The sequence below is a fragment of the Malaclemys terrapin genome, chromosome 4 (assembly GCF_027887155.1).
Source record: "Malaclemys terrapin pileata isolate rMalTer1 chromosome 4, rMalTer1.hap1, whole genome shotgun sequence".
Lineage (NCBI taxonomy): Eukaryota > Metazoa > Chordata > Testudines > Emydidae > Malaclemys > Malaclemys terrapin.
In genome coordinates, this window is record NC_071508.1 from 37,016,210 (window position 1) to 37,023,149 (window position 6,940).

Genomic DNA, 6,940 nt, shown 5'->3' on the forward strand with positions numbered 1-6,940 from the left:
GTGACCACCGGCTGCCCTGACATAGAAAGAAAGAAGTCATAAGAAATGACTAACAGTTGTTTCTGGTTTTTGGTTTCACCCTCCTTCCCAACTCTCCCTGCCCCCAATACACCCCTATGCTGGGGTCCACAGGGGGCATGGTCTAGGATCCAGCTGCATTGGCTCTATTATACACTCCCACATGCTTGGGAAATCTCCAGCAGGGAAGATGGGCCCAGCCATAGGCACCGACTCTGTGGGTGTTTCCATGGGGAAAAATTAGTGGGACTGCACCCACTGGCAGCCAAGCTCCCCTCCCTGTCCTACCTCACCTGACCTCCTCCTCTGCCTCCTCCCCTGAGCGTGCCGTGTCCCTGTTCCTCCGTCTACCTCCCAGCGCTTGCTGCCACCAAACAGCTGTAGCAAGCTCCGGGAGGGAAGGGGGAGGAGCAAGAACCTGGCATGCTCAGGGGAAGAGGCGGGGCTGGGGCGGAGATTTGGGGAAGGAGTCAGAATAGGGGCAAGGACTTTGGGGAAGGGGTTGGAATGGGGGTGGGAGGGGATGGGGAAGGGATGGAGTCGGGGCGGGGCCGGGGGCAGAGGGGGGTCGAGCACCCACCGGCACCAGTAGAAGTCAGCACCTATGTGCCCAGCTTCAGTTTCTGTCCCCTTTGCACCATTAGAGTAGCAGAGAGGGAATGAATCAGGCCAGGGAATCTGGCCCTCTCTCTCCAGATCAATCCTGGTGCTAACTCCCACTAAAATAGGACCTTCCACTTATTTGTGCTTTGAATTATCTCACGTCCCCAAAGCAGGTTTCTGAGAATGGGGTCAGGCCAGTAGTCTTGTGATCATGCTCCCTGTTTCCATTCAAGGGGTTCAATTTTCTTAATCCCAGTCTGCCATTGTCCCAGAATGCCGAGGAGACAGTGCACTCACGGTCAGAGTGTGGCTGGTATCAGTTAATAAGAACTCCTGCAGCTGACTAAGGAATTACACTGATGGGCTCTAAAGAGTATCACAGCTTGTCTTTTCTGCTTGACAGACACTGGCCAGAAGGGTGGGGAGGTTAAAAGAGAAGATAAATGGGGAGATATACATGGTTCCATCACACGCATGGCAGACCTTGCTCCTGGGGGAGCACAGAGATTTAAATCACTTTCTGTCCAAAAGTGCACTTCTGGTAGCACCACAGACCACATGTATGTGACCACAGTGGTGTGCGTGTCCGTGGGAGCAGGGGCTGAGATCTCGGGTACTGTGACATACTCACAACATACTCATGCTTCTTCCTCACTAGCTTGAATGGAGAAGCTTTTAAGAGAGATGGAGATGGCAAGGGTGAAGAAGGCTATAATGGCGATGAAGACTACAATGGTGATGAAGACTACAGTGGCGATGAAGACTACAATCCTGAAGATCATCTCTGACCACGTCAGCAGAATGTCGCTTTAGGGGATTTTCACCCTTTCCCACTTGCTTTAAAATCACTCGGCCTCTCCTTCTAGAAACAGCAAATGATCAAACAAACCACGTACACCTTTTCTTTTAGGGGAAAACAGATTATACATGAATAAACTGATTAAAATCCCACAAAGTAGGTTCCAGGCCTAGCATAACATCACTGGAGATCAGCTTTGCCAAAGAAAGGCGTTTTTCTGTTTAAAAAAAAATGCCTATTTTTCAACAACAACAAATTAGTTCAAGAAATTTCAGCCAGCTTTATTCATGGGATATTGGCAGCCGTTCAGACTTTCACAAATCCTGCTCAGTCCCACAAATCCTTTGAGAACCAGGATCAGAGAGGAATGTGATTTGCAGCAGTGGCATGAAATCAGTGTGCCTAAATACCAGGGTGATGGGCACTTTAGCAATAGATAGGTGGTTGGTTAAAAAATGCTATTTGATCCATGAAACATGTTAAGACTGAACATAAAAGGACAAAAATTAATTTATATTGACTGACACAAACAGCGGTGTTCTAATTCCATAAAGCACAATAGGATACGCTGAAAAGCTAGAAAGGAAATAGAGTTCAGTACAACTGCCGTACTGACCTTGCAGCAGTAAAAGAGAGCCATCTGGTGGAGAAAGTGAAAAACAGCCGTGTCAAATCATATGGAGGAATTTGAGTTTCTTGTATGATGACAACCTTGGCATCATTTTAGATAGTTCAATGAAGTCCTCTGCTCAATGTGTAGCTGCAGTCAGACACTGCACACAAAATGTTAGGATGCATAAGAAATGGTATGGAGAGTAATGCAGATAATATTTTAATGTCATTATATAAATCAACAGTGTGGCCTGCTCTGGAATTCTGTGTGCAGAGTCCTCAGAAAGGATATTGCAGAACTAAAGGGGTTCAGAGAAAGGTGATGAGAAAGACCAAGGGCCTGGAAAAACTCTCCTACAAATAAAGATTGAAAAAACTGAAATTGCTTATGTTAGAAAGGAAACAAATCAGAGGGAACATAATATAAGTATGTTAAATCATGAATGATGGTGTAAATCATCAGAGATGGTGGATCAAGCGCTTCTGTTCTCCTTGTCTCATACCACAGGACTAAGGGGCCATTCGATGAAATTAAAGGGTGATATCATGGTTCAGCTGAATTCAATTGCAAAACTCCCACTGATTTCAGTGGAGCCAGGATTTCACCCAAAAGATGGCCAATTCAACAATGATAAAAGGAAATACTTTTTCACACACTTTGAGATTAGACTGTGGAATTTGGCCCCACATGGTGCTGCTGAGGCCAAGAATGTAGCAAGATTCAAAAAAGGATTGGACAAGTGTGTGGCTATGAAGAATATCTGGAGCTGTAACAGTTAATGCTAACTCTTTGGGGCAGCGCTATTAAACCTCGTGTTTAAGCGATCTCTAACGATGAGAGAGTAGGATGAGATTTAAATGAGGGTCGGCTAGTAGATTGTCCCACATCAGCCTAATGCAGGGTTCTTACACCTTCTTCTGCAGAATCTGGTGCTGGCCACTGTCAGAGACAGGATACTGGATTAGATGGACATTGGGTCTGATGCAGTCTGGCAATTCCTGTGTTGCTATGACAAATAATTTAAACTTAATACCCTTGAACGTTAGAGAATTTAATGGGATCAAAGAAACAAAACATCCCTAACCAGTAACAATGCTCTCTTATCTTGTTAACAGAAAGTGATTTCTCTCCTTGGACCTTGAGAAATAGAAACAAATTTGGTTGGCACAAACCAATACTCTCCCTATATAGTATTAGGAAACACTATTTCACTAGGAGGGTGGTGAAGCACTGGAATGGGTTACCTAGGGACGTGGTGGAATCTCCTTCCTTAGAGGTTTTTAAGGCCCGGCTTGACAAAGCCCTGGCTGGGATGATTTAGTTGAGGATTGGTCCCGCTTTGAGCAGGGGGTTGGACTAGATACCTCCTGAGGTCTCTTCCAGCCCTAATATTCTATGATTCTATGAGCCCTGGGTGGGGGAGAAAGAGAATTAAGGGCCTAATTTTGTCATCCTTACTCATGCTGAGTAGAACCTTACTCCTGTACTGGAGGTTACTCATTGGATAAATTAATATCCATCATGAGAAAGGTGGCAGAAAAGGCTTTCAAGAACAGCCCTTTTCAACACACTCTACTAGAGCTAGTTGGAAATTTTTCAACAAAAAAGGTTTTTCATCAGAAAATGCTCATTCATCAAAAAAGACACTATTCGCAGGAACGTATCATTTTCAACTAGACTTTCGTCAGGAAGCCTTCTCAGGTCCAGCGTGGAATTTCTGGTCAAAACCAGAGAGAGAGAAAACCCAGCCCCACCCCCAATAGCCAATGGCCCAGTGGTCAGGACACAGATCTGAGAGACTGAATCGGCCCGAATTATTGAGAGTAGGACTTGAACCTTGGTGGCCCATAGCCCAGCTGATTGTCCCAACCACTGAGCTACTGGCTACTTTGGGGTGGGTTGTCTGTCTCGTCTTGTTTGTGAACATTTCCAGAGGACTCGTTTCATATTTGAAATCTCAAAAATGTTCGCAGGATGGGAAAACCATTTTGAGCCAGCACACAAATCCCCGAAAAATACATTTAGAACTCCAGAAATCATGCTATTTTAATGAGAGTGCTAAATGGCTCATCCAACACTGGTTCAGGCTGGCATCTTTAATATGGTCTCAGCAAAGGGCTTTAAAATTGCCTTTGCGTGGTGACTATCAGACATAGCAACTAGTTGACAAATAGCACCAATTCCTAAGCCAAGATTGGTTAATGTCTTAACTCACTGGGCTGCACTGGGCATGAGCTACAGCTTCCCTCTAGGACTCGGCTCCTCCATGCTCCCTTTAGAGTGTCTTCTTGCTCTTGGTACCAGGAAAGAGTGTCTGTGTTCCTGTGAGCACAAGGACTGCAGCTGTGTCAAGCTTTTGTGCAGGTGTGCAAAGGGGAAGCCTTCACACACACACAATTTGCACATTCACTTATCTATTATAGTGAAAGCTTCCCGGTGAAGGTAGGTTTACACACATCCTAGCACTCCAAATCACTCTTGAAATCATCCACTTTCTGCTGATGTTCCTGAAGATCTTTGGGCTGTAATGCCTGAATGTCGAACTGATTCTTAAAGGTTGTTAGAATCTCGATCAGCTACCTGTAAACAGGTCACAGTTACTTATACCTGGTGCAATTGCCTAGATAGCTTTATAACTGTCTGATATGTTGATTCAGTGCCCTGCTGAGAATGACAGCTATGTCCGCCCTGCAAGCGCTAATAATGTAATTTTTCTGTAATGAACTGTATATTTCAATTTCTATTTGACATTTGGTCACTTTAATTCTTTAATAAAATGCCAATTGATTTACTAGACTCCAGGGCTTCAATGACACCCCTTCCTTCAGAGAGAGTAGAAAGGGATCCAAACGAACCCTTTGTTTCTATCTTCATTACTCACCCTGGTCATTGCTTTTTCCCTTCATTTATTTTACCTGCTTTCAGTTCCATTTCTTCTGTCACGCTGCCCCTGTGCCTGGATCACCCGCTCCTGCATTCAAATCACATCTCAGGAATGCCCTTGTTTCCTCCCCTCAGCTGTCATCCTGAGCTTTGCTTTGTGTTTGTCTAATCTGATTTAGGCCCAGAGCCTGCTAACGCATATGCATGTGAGTAAAGTTACTCACATGAGTACAGTAACTCTCATGCATAAGTGATTGCAGAATCCAGCATTAGACTTTAAACTCCTATGGCAAGGGACCATGATTCTTTCTATGTTTGAAGTGCAAGGTAAGTTTATGGTGCTATACAAATGTCTTCCCCACATCTCATGTATTTCCAGCCTTTACAGCTACAGATGCTTATGGGGGAAAGAGAAAACTCTCAGGTTAACCACCCTGTCCCAAGCTATCCAGGATCACCTTTCCAGCTGCCTTGCTAGCCTGTCTTAAATACGGACTTCAAGGAAATTACACCAAGGCTGAATTTTGCTCAAGTTCTTTTCCAAGAATTTGAGTATAATAAAAACAAACAGTAAATAGCACAGTGATGACACCGGTGCTAATACAAAACAGATCATAAGACTTAGTTACTTACAGTATATCCTGTAATAACAGCTTAATACCTGAGAATTACAAGAAGCTATTGACACATCTGAGGTCACTTGGTGCAATAAACAAGGTGATACCCATTCAAAGCAAAGACCTGCTGTGGGAGGATGGGGCTGGTTTGGCTTAAAGAAATATAAATGCTTTTCTCCCCCTGCCCCCGACCCTGTGCCCCATCTCCCCTGTATTGACCTGGATCAGCTCCCCTCACCCCCCCCCAACCCCTCCTCAGCCCCATGAACCCTCACCCCAGCTCCCCTGAACTGCCCCAGACCAGCTCCCCTCAGCTTCAGCCCCCCTGAGCCCTCACACCAGCTCCCCTCAACCCCATGTCCCAGTTCCCCTGAATTGCCCTGGACCATCTCCCCTCAGCTTCAGACCCCAAACCTCTGCCCCAGCTCCGCTCAATCCCGTGTCCCAGCTCCGCTCAACCACATGTTCCAGCTCCTCTGTGCCCTGCTGCCTTGAGGCTCTGTCCCTGGTGGGCTCCTGCTTTGGAGCAGCCAGCCTGGCTCTCTGCCCTCTCGGATTCTGTGCTCACACTGGGGAGGAAGCAGCCATCATGGGCGGGGCAGGGAGAGGCAGCCTGCCAGGCGCTGCCAGCGGGAAGTCAGGAGACCTGGGATTTGCTCTCCCAACCCTTCTTAGGGCTGGAAACTCACCCGGGGAGGCTGTGAGGTGTGAGAGAGTAGACAGCACCTTTAGCACCTCCTCCTGGCAACCGAGCTATATGGGGGGCATCGCCCCAGAAGAGGACTCTGTGTGTGGCAGCAGGAGAAGAGTACAGTGGGCCTAATCCCCCCACCCAAGCACACCCCTGTGTCCCTAGGAAAGGGGGAGGTCCCCACTGCTCCTGGAGAGAGATGGGGGGCCCCTGCCACATCCTGATCCTCTTTAGGAGAGGAAATGGGCCTCCCTCCAACTTCTACTCCAAATGAGGAGTGGGGCCACAGCTCAGGAGTGGACCCAGGAGGCCTGTGTTGTGGTGGGCCTGTGGCTCCGGATTGCCTTAATCTGGCTCTTTACTACGTAAAATCACCAAAATATGCTGCCAGCCTGTATTCTCAGCCCTCTGGGCCTCAGACGGCTCACAAGGCCTTGGATATTTTGCAGCAGATCAGCCCACCCCCCTATGCTTGAGCTTGAGCCGCAGCTTCAAAGCTGTGTCTATACAGCTATTTCTAGAGCGCAACTGGGAGCCCTGCTAGCCTGTCTGTTGGTCTGGACTAAGAGACTTGCTCCAAAATGCTGTGTAAACATACTCACCTCAAACTTTGGTTGACTAACTACGGCGCTAATGACTGTGAAAAAAACTGCACCCTGAGCACTGTAGTTAGGTTGACCTAACTCCCCCTTGCCCCCTTTCCCAGTGTAGATGCA